This window comes from Leucopleurus acutus, assembly GCF_964270905.1.
Source record: "Leucopleurus acutus genome assembly, contig: HAP1_SCAFFOLD_358, whole genome shotgun sequence".
NCBI classification, from domain to species: domain Eukaryota; kingdom Metazoa; phylum Chordata; class Mammalia; order Artiodactyla; family Delphinidae; genus Leucopleurus; species Leucopleurus acutus.
This window is the reverse complement of record NW_028138996.1, coordinates 64,196-79,096: the sequence shown is the minus strand read 5'-3', so window position 1 is coordinate 79,096 and position 14,901 is coordinate 64,196. Positions and strand designations below refer to the sequence as shown.

Below are 14,901 nucleotides of genomic sequence, written 5' to 3'. Positions count from 1 at the left end.
TTCTGATATATGATTGTTTTACATACCATGGATACAGTTTGTGCTTCTCTTTACACATTTTGCATGCATGTTCAAAGGAGAAACTGGCCTGTGATTCTATTCTCGTAATATTCTTTATCGATTTTTTTGTTGCTTTTTTAAGATTCTATACTTTATGTTTTATTTATTTATTTTTGGCTGCATTGGGTCTTCATTGCTGCATGCGAGCTTTCTCTAGTTTCGGCGAGCGGGGGTCTATTCTTTGTTGCGGTGAGTAGGCTTCTCATTGCAGCCTTCTGACCCCATGGGCTTCTGACCCCATTCGTCAGTGCTACTTCAGGTCCTCACCCCTTCCCTTCTGACCCTGGGCGGTGAAATCCTCTTTCTGCGGCTGGCGTGCGGCAGAAAGTCAATGAGGCAAGAGTAGGTTTGGAGTATCCAAGGAGCAGAAAGGATGTCAGCGTGTGGAAAACAGAGCGAGCAAATTGGAGAGGAGAACGAAACAGTCAGAGAGGAAACAGAGGCCCAGATTTCTAGGTCTGTGGAGGCACTCTGAGGACTTTGCATTTTCTGTGAAGAAGCCACTGAAGAAATTTGAGTGACATGATCTGACTTATGTTTTAACAAGATCTCTCTGGATGCCACGCTGATTAGAGACTGTAGGAGAGCAAGGACAAGCCCCAGAAGACCAACAGTTGATTCAAAGAAATGATTACTCAAACATGGTCCCCCTCCTCAGTGAACACGCAGAGCAGCAATTGGCAAATAATGCCCACGAATCAAATCAGGCTCTCAGCCTGGATCTGTGGGACTGTGAGCTAATAATGGTTCTCACGTTTAGAAAGCTTGTTGAAGAGGAAAGAGGAGGAGAAGCTACAGAAACTGTATATGGCCCACAAAGCCTAAGATATTTCAAATCCAGAAAATGCTTTCCAACACCTGACGTAGAGCATGTGGCTGGTAGGAGGTCCTCAACCAAATTTGGAAGAGGAATACATGAGTCAGTTAGTTCCTGAAAACACTGTAAAGTGATAGGTGTCAAGAAACATTTACCCCTTCACCCTTAACCTTCACAAATGATGCCAGTTCCATTGAGCTATTGAAAAATACATTCTGGCTTTCAGAAAAATAACCCAGAGGACATTTTCTCACATACGCAAGGTCATAAACAACTGTCAAGTGAAGTTGAAATAGCAACAAATCAAATAATAACAAAAAACATTTTGACTGATTTTTAAATCTTAGAAAGCATTTTCATGTTCATTATCTAATTTAATCCTCAAATCAACGTCATGAGATAGTTATTATTTCCCCATTAGAAATGACCACATATGAAATCCTTAGTGATTGCTCAACAAAAGCTGAAATCTTGAGTGTTACATCTATTAAGGCCATGGTTGGGTGTTTTCCCATGGGAACATTGGATGCTAAAATCCACAGGGATTTTCAGCTCAAGATGGCAGACTAGGAAATATATTTACTTTCTGTTCCTCCTGAAACCATATCTAAATAAAACTGTAGAAATACCAAAATTAATCAACCAATAAAAGCCAAGATATTCTGGAAGTCATCAACCACAGAAAGATTTCAACACATGTCGAGAAGGCAAGCAATGAAATGGAGGAGCCATGAATAAAATAATGAAGAAAAAAAGGCTGAGCCTAAGTAAGGTCTGCACAAAGTCACTCAGCTTTTGCTGAGCTCTGGTTATAGTAAAGGGCAGAGGAAAGAAGAGGGGCTGAAAACAAGGAGACAAACGTCATTTTAGGAAAAACACTTCATTTAATGAGCTCCAGGGAACACTCAGCCTGCTGCCATACTAACTCATGAATTACAATGGATTGTTGGTAAGCAAGACAAGAAAACAGGGAAGAAACAAAAGAAACAAAAATCAAGACACTGTTTCTAACTGGACTCTTCTCAAATGAGATCGAGGAATTATGGTTCAATGCCACAGCTGTAAATCATTTCTGCTCTTGGAGAGGTTACAAAGGGCTTATAATATTTCCCTTGTTTTCAGACAGAATTTAGGTCTGAGCAAAAGCTTTTGTGTCCTCCAACCCCAAAATTTATTGGGGATGGAAGCCCAGATTTGCTGGGACATACCATAAAAAGAATCTCAAGAGCAGAGGGTCAAACTGATTTTGGAATATATGAATTATGCCCAGTGTGAGTTTCAATAGGTTTATATATATATATACATTTTTACTGATCTATATGATTTTGGGTTCTGAAACTTCTACATGTCACATGCGTGATACATAACAGACAATGTCAGCCCCAGGAGGGAGAAAACACTCCAATGAAGCAAGCCAAAGAAACAAGTTTTAAGCAAGGTCAAGTGATGTGTAGACCAGGATTGTTCAATTCCTACCTGTCATGCTGAAGCTTCCAGCTCCTGGATAACAACACATGCTTCCCTTATCCTAGACAACCAAGAGTATGTCTACTCTCTTGGGCATAAGAATCCTTAGAGTTACATATGAGTAGTAAAGAGTGGACCCAGCTGTCATACTCACAATGACCAAATTGTGTTGATCGTACTTTATACCAATACATCGCTCCACGCTGAAGTTGCAATAAATGATATATTTGCTTTCTAGACATGAATGAGACGCCTTACTGGATATACTCCAGGAAGGCCAGAGAAGCTGGCTTCTAATCCATACGGAACAATCCACTGGTGAATTTCTTTCAGGATAGCCCATGATTTATCTAGAATATCATCTTTACATATCTGGATCCTTCAAACTAGACAAAGGGAAAATACGGGCTTCAAGCCTCAGTTAGAAATATGGAATGGTGCCATGCTGACAACTGGTGCTCCCTGACCTGTATCTTCTGAGATTAGAACACAGTGTGGTGGATGACCAATTCATGCGTTGAACAAAAGAAGACCTCCTACAGGGCAGTGTGGCTGTTCGTTACAGGTATGGCACTTAGGGCTAAGTACCATAAGGACTACAAGAAAAAAAGAAAAACAAGTAACACATGAAGCATATATGATAAGGAGGCACCACAGTCCAGAGCACAAGCTCTGGAATCACACAGGCTTGGATCGAATCCCGGCTAAGCCACTACCATCTATATACCCTGAAGGACAGGCCAAGGTTTAAATGTTCTTTTACCAAATTTCAAAACAGAAGTGAAGAAAGAACCTATCTGCCAGGAAGGGACATCGTGGGCTGCAGCATCCAGTCGGATCAGGGCTCTGCATCTCCTGCTCAGAAACCTTGGCCACCTGGCTCATGGTGATGCTGGCAGCTGAGCCGCCCTGGAGAAGGCGATCCTGTCTCCAGGTCTCGCAGAGGAGCTGGGGAGGTCTCCGGACGAGGTGGCCCACACCCTGGTAAGCTCTGGCTGCCTCCTGCCCTCAGGTCTGAGCAGGCTCTGGCCTCTGGGCCCCGTGGTGGGGAAGGCCTGGCCGATACATACGCAGGGCTGAGGGGCCTGCAGAGCCAGTCCCCAGGCAGGGTGAACTCTGGAGGAGGCTTCCACAGTCCCCAACAGTCTCCGCATGGTGGCCCATCTGGTACCAAACACCTGCCACCCACAGCCAGAAGTCCCAGCCACTAGAAAGTCCAGAAGGGGCCCTGCCCTTTGCCTTTGGGCCGGGGTTAAGCCAGCAGCTGGGCTTGCATGTGACCCCTGCATCACCCCCTGCCCCGCCTGCACTTTCTCTGTGACACGTACAATGGATATGTCATAAAGCCAGGCAGAGCCAGTGCTATAAATTCAGACGAGTTAGAATCTAGGAAGAGGCTCTCCCACTTTCACTCTCTGCTCTCAGATCAGGCAGGCAGTACCTCTAATATGGAAGCTATGGACACCACACCTCCTTCACACGCTGTCCTCTCCCATTCTGCTCCTGTTTTCCCCAGCACCCCATTTACGGCCCTGGCGGGCATCGGTGCTTCAGCAGGAAGCACGTCAGACCCCGAACCTATGGACACCACACCACCTTCACACGCTGTCATCTTCCATTCTGCTCCTGTTTTCCCGACCACCCCATTTACGGCCCTGGTGGGCATCGGTGCTTCAGCAGGAAGCACGTCAGACCCCGAACCTATGGACACCACACCACCTTCACACGCTGTCATCTTCCATTCTGCTCCTGTTTTCCCGACCACCCCATTTACGGCCCTGGCGGGCATCGGTGCTTCAGCAGGAAGCACGTCAGACCCCGAACCTATGGACACCACACCACCTTCACACGCTGTCATCTTCCGTTCTGCTCCTGTTTTCCCGACCACCCCATTTACGGCCCTGGCGGGCATCGGTGCTTCAGCAGGAAGCACGTCAGACCCCGAACCTATGGACACCACACCACCTTCACACGCTGTCATCTTCCATTCTGCTCCTGTTTTCCCCAGCACCCCATTTACACCTTGGCGGGCATCGGTGCTTCACCAGGAAGCACGTCAGACCCCGAACCTATGGACACCACACCTCCTTCACACGCTGTCATCTTCCATTCTGCTCCTGTTTTCCCCAGCACCCCATTTACGGCCCTGGCGGGCATCGGTGCTTCAGCAGGAAGCACGTCAGACCCCGAACCTATGGACACCACACCTCCTTCACACGCTGTCATCTTCCATTCTGCTCCTGTTTTCCCCAGCACCCCATTTACGGCTTTGGTGGGCATCGGTGCTTCAGCAGGAAGCACGTCAGACCCGGAACCTATGGACACCACACCTCCTTCACACTCTGTCATCTTCCATTCTGCTGCTGTTTTCCCCAGCACCCCATTTACAGCCCTGGCGGGCATCGGTGCTTCAGCAGGAAGCACGTCAGACCCCGAACCTATGGACACCACACCTCCTTCACACACTGTCATCTTCCATTCTGCTCCTGTTTTCCCCAGCACCCCATTTACGGCTCTGGCGGGCATCGGTGCTTCAGCAGGAAGCACGTCAGGCCCCGAACCTATGGACACCACACCTTCTTCACACGCTGTCCTCTTCCATTCTGCTCCTCTATTCCCCAGCACCCCATTTAAGGCTTTGGCGGGCATCGGTGCTTCAGCAGGAAGCACGTCAGACCCCGAACATATGGACACCACACCTCCTTCACATGCTGTCATCTTCCATTCTGCTCCTGTTTTCCCCAGCACCCCATTTACAGCTTTGGCGGGCATCAGTGCTTCACCAGGAAGCACGTCAGACCCTGAACCTATGGACACCACACCTCCTTCACATGCTGTCATCTTCCATTCTGCCCTTGTTTTTCCCAACTCCAGCCTGAGAATGTGCCGAGGCCTGTAGCCTACTTACGCCAGCTCAGAACAATGATGAGCACACCTCTTTCCAATCACCTTTCCTCTTGCTCCCCATGCCTCATACTGCCCTGCTTCTTTATTCTTTATCCCACAGATACCCAAAGCACCTTGCCTTTGGGGAGGCGGATATGAGACCTATTGTCACGTCACGTCCTCGCTTGGCTGCCCTGTGAATAAACCTCCTCTTTGCTGCAAACCTCAGCATTTCAGTGTTTTGGCTTGCTGCGCCTCAGACAGAATGGTTGGGAGCAGTGGTACAGGACCCTTGCATGTGAGGGAAGCTGGTTCCTAGTAGTCACATTGCGGATGTTTTCTCCTCTCGGGTGGGGGTGCGGCAGACATCCTGCTCTTCCGGAAAGGGAGAAACACAGGTGCCAAACCCTTGCCCTCAGCGTCACCCTCACCTAGGAGCTTGTTAGAAGCACAGAATCCAGGCCCCACCCAGAACTACTGAATACCAGCCTGCATTTAACAAGATCCCCAAGAGAGGCATACCCATATTAAAGTTGGAGAGGCACCAAGCTGTCATCGTCTTCTCCGCAGCTAATGAAAACGAAGCAAAGATTCATCCCGAGCCGACTCTGCCTCAGGCACCTGGATATCCCATGAGCTCATTTAATCCTCCCCAGAACCTGCAAATGAGACTGAGGGTCAGAGTGGTCTAGCACCCAAGGTTCCATAAAAGAACATGACCAAGGCTCACTGGAGCCCAGACTTCCAAAAAAGAAGGCCCCTGAGCACAGCATGGCACCACTGCAGCCCAAACCGTGGGCCTGGAGGGTAGGCCAGACTCCCCACGCAGAGTTCACACCATTCGACAGATGTCCACAGTAGGCCACAAGGCAATATGAGAAGTAACTTCTGATTGTGGAATCTCTGAATTTTGAGATTTAAAGAAAAAAATCTGTTTTCTGGGGATGGTTAAAACAGTTCTACCAAGCGGTAAAGAGAGGGCATGTCAAGGCCCCTTCTGGACTTAGAATTTAATGCCTACTTATTGAGAAATGCTCCGTGCATTTGCTCAGCCCTACCTCAAGATGAAGTTCTCTGTGCCCTAGAAGCTTAGGTTCTAAAAAGGCCACAGAAATGGGTGAGAGCTAAAACATGCCAGAACAATGCAACGCCCTTAATCAGACTGTCTTTGCTTTGCCTTGCTTACAAGTCACTGACTTTAAACTGAATATGGTGCCATGTCTTTATTTTTCTTGAAGTTTTTTTTATAAAAGATCATATAAAGATTTTCTTCCATGGTAAGACTTTTATATTGTATTTTTGTTCAACTGGAGTGTGCTTCATTTACCCTCCATCAGATGATTGCTTATAACTCACCTTGATTTATTAAGAATACCGCTAGAGGCTTCTATGTCCCTACTAAGAAAAATACATTTTCAGGCCCATTGAAACCAATGAAAATCCAAGATTTCAGAGCACAAGATAATGAAAATTCTCTCTATCCGCGTCTTTTACTGCTTTTAATCTGTTAACAGTCCCTAAGTGTGTCAGATGAAAGGTACTGTCGCGGGAATTGACATCATTAACAGCATTCCATACAGGTAAGTCTTGATTGTTCCAATTTCTCAAAAAGTTGGACATATTTACTGCCTCTATGACATCTCTAGGGTGTGTGGAAGAAATAAAAAAGAGGTCTGTACAATGTATTTCTCCAAATATACACACAAATAGTTTGCACATACAAACAGGGAAACCTTATAAATAATGTATGGGGAGCAAAGGGTTGTCGGTAATGGAACTACTCATTTCGAAAGACAACACTGTCACCAAGTGTCCCCTCACCAAAACTGACTGGGAATTTTTATGGGTCACCAAACCAGAGGTGGAGATTTATAGGAACCTGAGATGTTTGAAAAATGGTTTTGGACGTCCTCCTCGAGGAAGGCAACAAGCGCCATCCCAAATTGCAAAAATGGCTCCAGGTTGACTCCTTGTGTCCTCACTCTTTGTAATGTAACATTCCAACTTCTCCCGTCAATGGCAGAGTTGATTTCCCCACCCTTAAAGTTAGGTGACTTGCCATGGCCAATAGAAGGCAGCAGAAACGATGGTGTGCCAGCTCAGAAATAGGTCCCACGATGCTTCTACTCTCCCTCTCGGAGCCCTGATACCCCCATGAGCACAAGCCCCAGTTACTAGCTGGGACATAAGAGGCATGTGGCCCCGTCAGTCCCCCGGCCCGGCTACAGCCAGCCCACAGCTGACCCCACAGGGGTAGCAGCAATTCCAGCCATGATAAGCAGGGTTGTGAGGAAGAATTAAGTGCATAAGCGTATGCTATAATTTATAAACCACTCTGTCAACCTACGACATTATTTTTCAAAAGCATTTTTGTTATTTTGAATCCCTGCGTGGACATATTGAAAACAGCACTCCAATGATTGCTGGAGAGCAAAGGATGCAACCTGAAATTGAGAGTAAAATATATTAGTTTATCCAGATTCACATATTTGTGTAAATTACTAGAAAATCATCTGAAGAAAAACAGACCCCAAAGAAAAAACAGTCCAGGGTCAGCTGGGGAGTGGCTGTGTTTGGGAAAGTGGTCACACCAGGGACTCTTCAACAGGAATGGTAATGTTTCACTTCACACAGTGGCTGGAGGACACGGGAGTGTCTGCGATGTTATAATGTGAGCACGCTGCATGTAAAAGCCACTGCTGACCACATCTAGGGGATCTGATGCGTGGGAGCTGGTAGTGGGTGGAGGCATCCAGAAGGTGGTGGTAGAAGAGGAACGTTGTACACGTAACGCCTAAGGCCTGACCAGAGGACGACCACTGTTCTAGAAACTGGACACAAATCCAACTTCTACGGCCAATCTTGGAAGACAAACTGAGGCATATTTAAAGTTTTAACACTTTATGTGCGCAAAAATAGATTCAATTCAGGCACCACAAAGCGGAAGAGGTGAGGAGCACTCCAGCCACAGGAGCTGCAGAGATGTTTATTTTAAAAGGGCAGAAGCAAAGCAAGGAAATGACTGATTTGCTATGGCTTTAACGCCTAGTTGGTGGTTTGTGACTGGTTGTCCTCAGCGGTTTTCGTCACCCTGAGGCGTTGACAGGCTTAGATTTTGGTTGGTTTACGTAAGCAGCCGCATCGCTAGAGCCACTGCGGTCTAACGGCCTCCTTGCAGGGTTAATTTACTGACACCAATCGTCTGAGTCCTTCCTCTCACTCAGTCACTTCACTTCCTACGCCTCAGTTTCTCCTCTGTAAAGTGGATATTCAGTAGTAAATTCTCGGAGTTGTCGGTACAAATAAATAAACAAAGTGATTATTAGTAACCACGATCATGTCCTGAATGCACGGAACACGTCACCGTTTACCAACCACCGTGTCAAGTCAGCAGAAACTACAGAAATTAAGGGCTCTCCGCAGAAATTCACACACCCGCGCACCAGGTAACGGACCACAGGCAAACGTTCACTCAGCCTTTCCTGTGTCCCTCACGAAGTGCACACTCTCTCCTGGGCGGCGCGAGCACAGACACTTAGTGGGAGTTTACTTTTAAAATGCGCTGATACAATCATGTCTCACTTTTGTTTGGATCAGTCAGCAAACGCGTTTTCGAAACCCCAAATTCTCCACACCTCCTACCTTTCGCGCCGTCCTAGTCTTGAAGTTTCCACCACTGCTCCTCAAGCCGGGTCCCCTTGGGAGGCGGGGCTGCGTGCTGGCGCACAGGGCGTGCGCTGACGTCCTCGAGCCCCGCCCCCAAGGGCCCGCCCGGACGTTTAAACCGCCGCGCCGCGTCTCGCGGGGCGTTGAGGCCGGCGCCAACAGCCGGCGATGCGGGGTCACGGGGTCGTGGCATGGAGGGGGCCGGCGTAGCTGGGGCCCGTGGCCCTGCATCTTCCGCCTGCTACGTGGGTCCTGCCCACGCTGCGGCGCCGCAACCGCCGGGCGGTGGGCGCCCGAGGGGCCGGGAGGCGAGCATGGACCGCCAGGCGGCTGTGGGCATCGTGTCCGCAGCCAGCGTCCCCGAGGCCACGCTCCGGCCATGATCACTCGGTGAACTTGCGCCGCGACAGCGTGGCCGACTTCTGGCGCTGTGAGGAGCTGTGTGCGCTGCAGGACTCGCTGCCTCTGCCCGCCGTTCGCGCTTCCCTGCGGGAGGGCTGCTGGACTTCAACGCCGACCGCCTCCGTGGGGTTGACTGGACGCCGCTCTTGAGCACCCTCTGCCCGTGATCTGTATCCAGAGTTTCTTCCCGCCACGGCTTGGCGAGACAGGTTTGTAGTTCCCGCTTCCAGGGGCCCTCATGTGGGCGCTGAGAAGCGGGGTTTTAGATGGTGCAAGGTGGAGGGTGGGCACTAGAACCGGTGCCCAGTGCCCGGGTGTGCGTGCACTAGACGGGGCGTGCGGCTTAGGACCCCTGCCAGCTCGGTGACCCCGGCCGAGTGCTTTAAGGCTTCTAGGTCTCAGTGTTCTCATCTGTTGCATGGGCTTAACAGGACCCACTCTCTGTGGAGGTTACAAGGTCTCACTCTGTTAATGCTTGTAGACTCTACAATGTAGAACACTTAGCACAGTTTGGAGCGTCGTTAATGGTTGCACAGATGTTACCTGGTGTGTTGAATGACTTTGCCTGGTACAGAACAAAGCGATTAGGAAATTGATATATCCCAGCTTCATTTCCTTTCCATTCAAACAGGGCTCAGGAAAAAGAAATTTTTTTCAATAGTATCCTATAGTGGAAAGAGCACCAGTGTGAAGGCAGCTTAGGGTTTGAATTCCAGGGCTTATGCTCTCTGTGGCCTGGGCAGGTTTCTTTTGCGCTACAATCCCCACACTTGTAAAATGACATTAAAAACCACTCTTTCTGTGGGTTCTTAGAATTAATTAAGCAGGTTATGTGTGTAAAGTATCCTGGTACTTGAATGAGTTGTCAGAACCAAGGGCTGCTGGAGACGACGCTTCTGCCCTAGGTAAGCTCCCCTTCTACTGGGTGGCAAGTAAACACAAGCACAGTAGTCAGTGTTCTGGAAGAAGTGAGTTCTGGTGCTACAAAGCATAGAATCTCTTTTTTCTTTAATTTAATTTTTATTTTATATTGGAGTATAGTTGATTTACAATATTGTGTTAGTTTCAGGTGTACAGCAAAGTGATTCAGTTATACATATATCCATTCCTTTTCAGATTCTTTTCCCGTACAGTTTGTTACAGGATACGGAGTAGAGTTCCCTGTGCTATGCAGTAGGTCCTTGTTGATTATCTATTTTATATATAGTCGTGTGTATATGTTATTCCCAAACTCCTAATGTATCCCTCCCCGCCATCTTTCCCCTTTGCAGAGCACAGAATCTTGGAAGGGAAAGTTCAGGGTAGGCTCTTGGAGGAGGTGCCATCCTTTCTAAGGATATGTAGAAGCTCCTGGGGTGGCAGGAGGGAGCAGTGTGTGTCAAAGTTTGAGAAATATAAAAAAATATGGCAAAACTCAGGTACAGGACTGGAACTCAGGGTTTGGGAAAGCAATGAGAGTCGATACTGGAAACCTAGTGGGGCCCCACAGAAAGGGGCCTTGTTTGTCATGTCAGGAGTTTGGATGTTTATCCTGAAGGCTGTGGGAAACACCAAAGAACAGTGAAATGGAATTCTGGTTTAGAGGCTCACTGGGACCTCCATGTGGAAGGCAGTTGATTGGGTGCAGCGTGAATTGTAATCAAAGGGTCCCACTTAAGTTATAAAAGGTGGGACTGGATTTTGCAGATCTGAGAGAGAATGGGTGAGGCCTGGTGACCAGTTAGAAAAGGGAGGGCAGCAAGTGTGGGTGACAGTTTACAGCTGCATCTTTTTGTGAGATATAGAGCACAGTAGCGAGGGATTGGAGGTGGGGAGAGGATCTTACTTGATCTTCAGTGCTTTAGAGGGGCCTGGTAGAGGGGCCAGGTCTGGGCCCAAGATACAGATCTGGGCTTTCTGGAAGGACAGGTGTTTGAAGGCATGGGAGAGACTTAGGTTATCCACAAGAACATCCAAAGAGTCATAGGTCTGAGAGTTTTTTAAGTGGGTATATTTGAGGATGTTTATAAGCTGAGAGAAAGTAGCCAGCAGAGGAAGGGTGTGAAGATCTAGGAAAGGAAATGATCGTTTGTTTTCGAAAAGCTGAATACTTATCGTGTGCCTGGCCCTTTACTAGGATCTGGGGTTCACACCATCTGTTCTCTCTCCTGCAAAGACAGTTCAAGTCATCCCCTGGTGAACAGAAGTCAGATTATTCTTTGCATCCCATTCAGGTGTAAGAACTGTTCTGTACCTCTGAAGGGACTTTACTTAAGCAGAGTAATAAGTTAGAAATCAAAAGAAATTAGAGCTGGAAGGGACCTTAAAGGCCACTGTACTTAATTTTGCCACATATTTTACATTGAATGTAACAAAAATTTATTGTTGAGCCCATTCTCTTCAGAGTTCCTTCACTGAACTTCCTTTATGTCTTGCATCCAGTGGGGCTAGCTTGTAGATTTTGGCCTCCTCTTAAATTTGCTTCTTCATCCATATTACATTTTGCCCAGACTATGGCAGAAACTCCTGGGTGGTTTCGCAGCTCCTAGGCTTAGCTCCTCTAAGTTCATCTGCCTACTCGGGTTCAGTGATCTTGTAACATAAAAAGCTATGCTTAAAATAATGCTGCTAATGGCTTGCCCACACAGAGTTAGTGCATACTAGCCACGCAGCGTTTGCCCTGACTAGAGGCGTGTAGTCTGAACTGTGCTGGGCCAAGCCTCATGGGGCTCTTTTTTTTTTTTTTTTTTGCGGTACGCGGGCCTCTCACTGTTGTGGCCTCTCCCGTTGCGGAGCATAGGCTCCGCACGCGCAGGCTCAGCGGCCATGGCTCACGGACCTAGCCGCTCCGTGGCATGGGGGATCTTCCTGGACCGGGGCACGAACCCGTGTCCCCTGCATCGGCAGGCGGACTCTCAACCACTGCGCCACCAGGGAAGCCCCGTCATGGCGTTCTTTGGCCCTGAGGAAGGGGAACTTTCTGGGATCACTCCCTTTGTCTAATTGGTCCTTCAGCAGCGGGGCGCCTTTTTCTAATCAGCGGAGGCACCCTTACTCAGCTAGTGGTAGTCCCAGGCCTCGTCACCTGTGGGATAAAAGCCATGCTCTCTCCCAGGCTTGCTTCTGCCAGCATCTCTATTTTCCTTTGTGTCTCTTCTCACACTTGGACCCCTGGCCTTTAGTCGTCCCCACCTGAAGTATTTACAGTGCCCAGCAGGAGTCAGGCTTGAGTGTCTTTTCACAGATGTTCCCTCTGCAGTTAATGCACCTCCTACTCCAACTCTGCATAGCCTCATCTTTCTAGATTCTACTTCAGGGTTCTCATGAAGCTGTCACTTAGATATAACTTTTTGCCTCCATAGGCACCTCTGTGCATAAAGGTTATGTTTATTTATCTCATGTGATTGAAATTTTGAGTTTATACATCTTCCTCCTTAATGAAGGCTTTAAGGGCAGGAGTCGTTTCTAATCCTTAGCACAGAGCAGATGCTTTTTTTCTTTTTATTTAGGTGCTTTTTAATGATGATAAAATGTATGGTTTAAACCACTCATTTTACAATATTTTTGCTTTAGGTTGTGACAGAAATGAAGTTTACAGAAGTCGTGTTCCTGCGGTAAGAAATAAAGATGTGACCTTCCAGTTGTGTAAAGCTCATGAAGGCTGTATAAGTGCATCGGGTGCGCTAAGGAGCCTGGAGCTAAGTGGGCTAGTTCTGAGAGAGAGAGACTTAACTATGTTAACAAAAGTAAGCCTTCATTGTGTCCTGCCAACCTTTGATAGTTGCTTTTGGGGCAAACTAAAGCAATAAAATTTTAAACTGTTCCTCCCCATTAAAGGGATTGAATATTTGGCCACTTTGGTGAACCTGTGTCTTGCGAATTGTCCAGTTGGAGACGGAGGTTTCGAAAGTGAGTTTCAGTCTTGTTTAAGTCTCTTCCCATCGGACTGGTCTCGTGATTTCCTACACACCATGTCTGTCTACCTTTTCCTGTCTACCTTTTCTTGGTGTTGTGCATGCGTGGATTGTCTCCTGTACCTGCTCAAACCTTGGTCCATTTTCATTTGTACCATGGAAGTTTGTCATGCTGGATACTGTCAGAATTAATCTTACTTAAGTTTGTGTTAAGCCACAAACCACACGTTTTATATATTTCCTGTTTTTTGTGTTTCTTTATATTTTTATGGTTTCTCTTCAAGAAATATTATGGGACGGGAAATAGCAAGATGTAAAGAGCAAAAAAGTCATCATTCTCTTTAAATTGTTAGAACATCTATCTGCAATCATAATTATAATGCACTGTGGTATGTGTTCAAATAGGAAATATATGTAACGTCCCGTAGGAGCAGCAAACTCAGTGGTGTTGGTGAGGGTGTATGATGGACCTAATCACAAAGCAGGTGATTCTTGATTGGGGTCCTGAAACATTAGTGTACATTCCCTGTATCCATTAGTGGTCTGAAGGGGTAAGGAAGCCTGCCTTTCAATTTGAGGAAACAAAGGGTTTGAGGTCCTCCCTCTTCTATTGCTCTAGTATACTGCATAGCAGCTAATAAAATACTGGGTTTATAGTTGACATTTAAATCGCTGATTGATCATCAAGGTTGGCATGTATCATTGGAACTGAAAATCGGAAGAGTCTTATGCTTTTTAGGTTTTTCTTTTTTTTCCTTTGTCTCAAAAGTATGTAGTACTTTACTGAGTGGTTGGTAAGAAAGTTTGCAGTATCCAGTGTATTCAGTTTTAGTACTAACTAGAATTAAACTGTTGCTATAAACTGGAATAACTTTGTTACTGACAAGCTTTAGAATGCATCAGTTCATCAATTACCTGTTTGGGAAGATTGTAGTTAATGATTTTAAGAATGTGGCTGTAAACCTCCAATTGACTCAAGAAAAGCAAATAAGTCAAGATTGACAAACGTATAGGCTCTTCATCTTACTGTGTGTGTGGGTTTTTTTTTTCCTTTTAGTTATTTGGCAAGGTGTAAAGAACTCTATCACTCTTAAGACAGTAAACTTCACGGGGTATAATCTGACATGGCAGGGAGCAGATTACGTGGCCAGGATCTTAAAGGTGATTTTATGTTTAAACTTTCATGAAAACATATGTGATTGAAGCACATTAATACATTGACACAGATGGCAGTTAATTTTTGTCTTTTGATACCTGTGAGTGCATCTTTCGTTTTGTTGAAAGAATAAGACCAGTTTTCAGTTTGGGATTCTACCATTTAGTAAAGATAGTCCACTTAATTTTAGAAATAGGAGATTTAATATATAATACATAATAATACTTCTATGTATTTTTAGTTACTGAAAACATTGATTGTGATGCTGTGAAGAAACTATTATAGTTTATAATAGTCTTCAAGATTTAATTTAGTCTTCAAGACTAAATTATAGTCTTCAAGATTTAAATGAATCAAGTGTCTATTAGCTGCTGTAGTTTATAAACTAATAAACATCACTACATCGGCAACTTGTAAATACAGTTTTTAAACTAATGCCTTAACAACTTTACAGTGGTTATAATTACTGTATTGAGGCCTAAGTTATTTAATAATTTGACATGAAGTCTTTTTAATAGTTTGGTGGTGCAGATCAGGGATAGGTAAACTATGGC

At 46.3% G+C, this 14,901-nt stretch overlaps 1 pseudogene across 1 annotated transcript in view; it reads left to right on the top strand.

Moving 5' to 3' along the window:
• The first annotated feature begins 9,087 nt into the window (after positions 1-9,087).
• The window catches only part of LOC309978952 (centrosomal protein of 78 kDa-like), a 29,932-nt pseudogene continuing 24,118 nt past the window's right edge, over positions 9,088-14,901 (top strand). The window contains exons 1-5 of the transcript in view: positions 9,088-9,204; positions 9,248-9,507; positions 12,851-13,023; positions 13,115-13,186; positions 14,249-14,352. The product of the transcript in view is annotated as a centrosomal protein of 78 kDa-like (transcript). The remainder of the gene's footprint in view (positions 9,205-9,247; positions 9,508-12,850; positions 13,024-13,114; positions 13,187-14,248; positions 14,353-14,901) is intronic.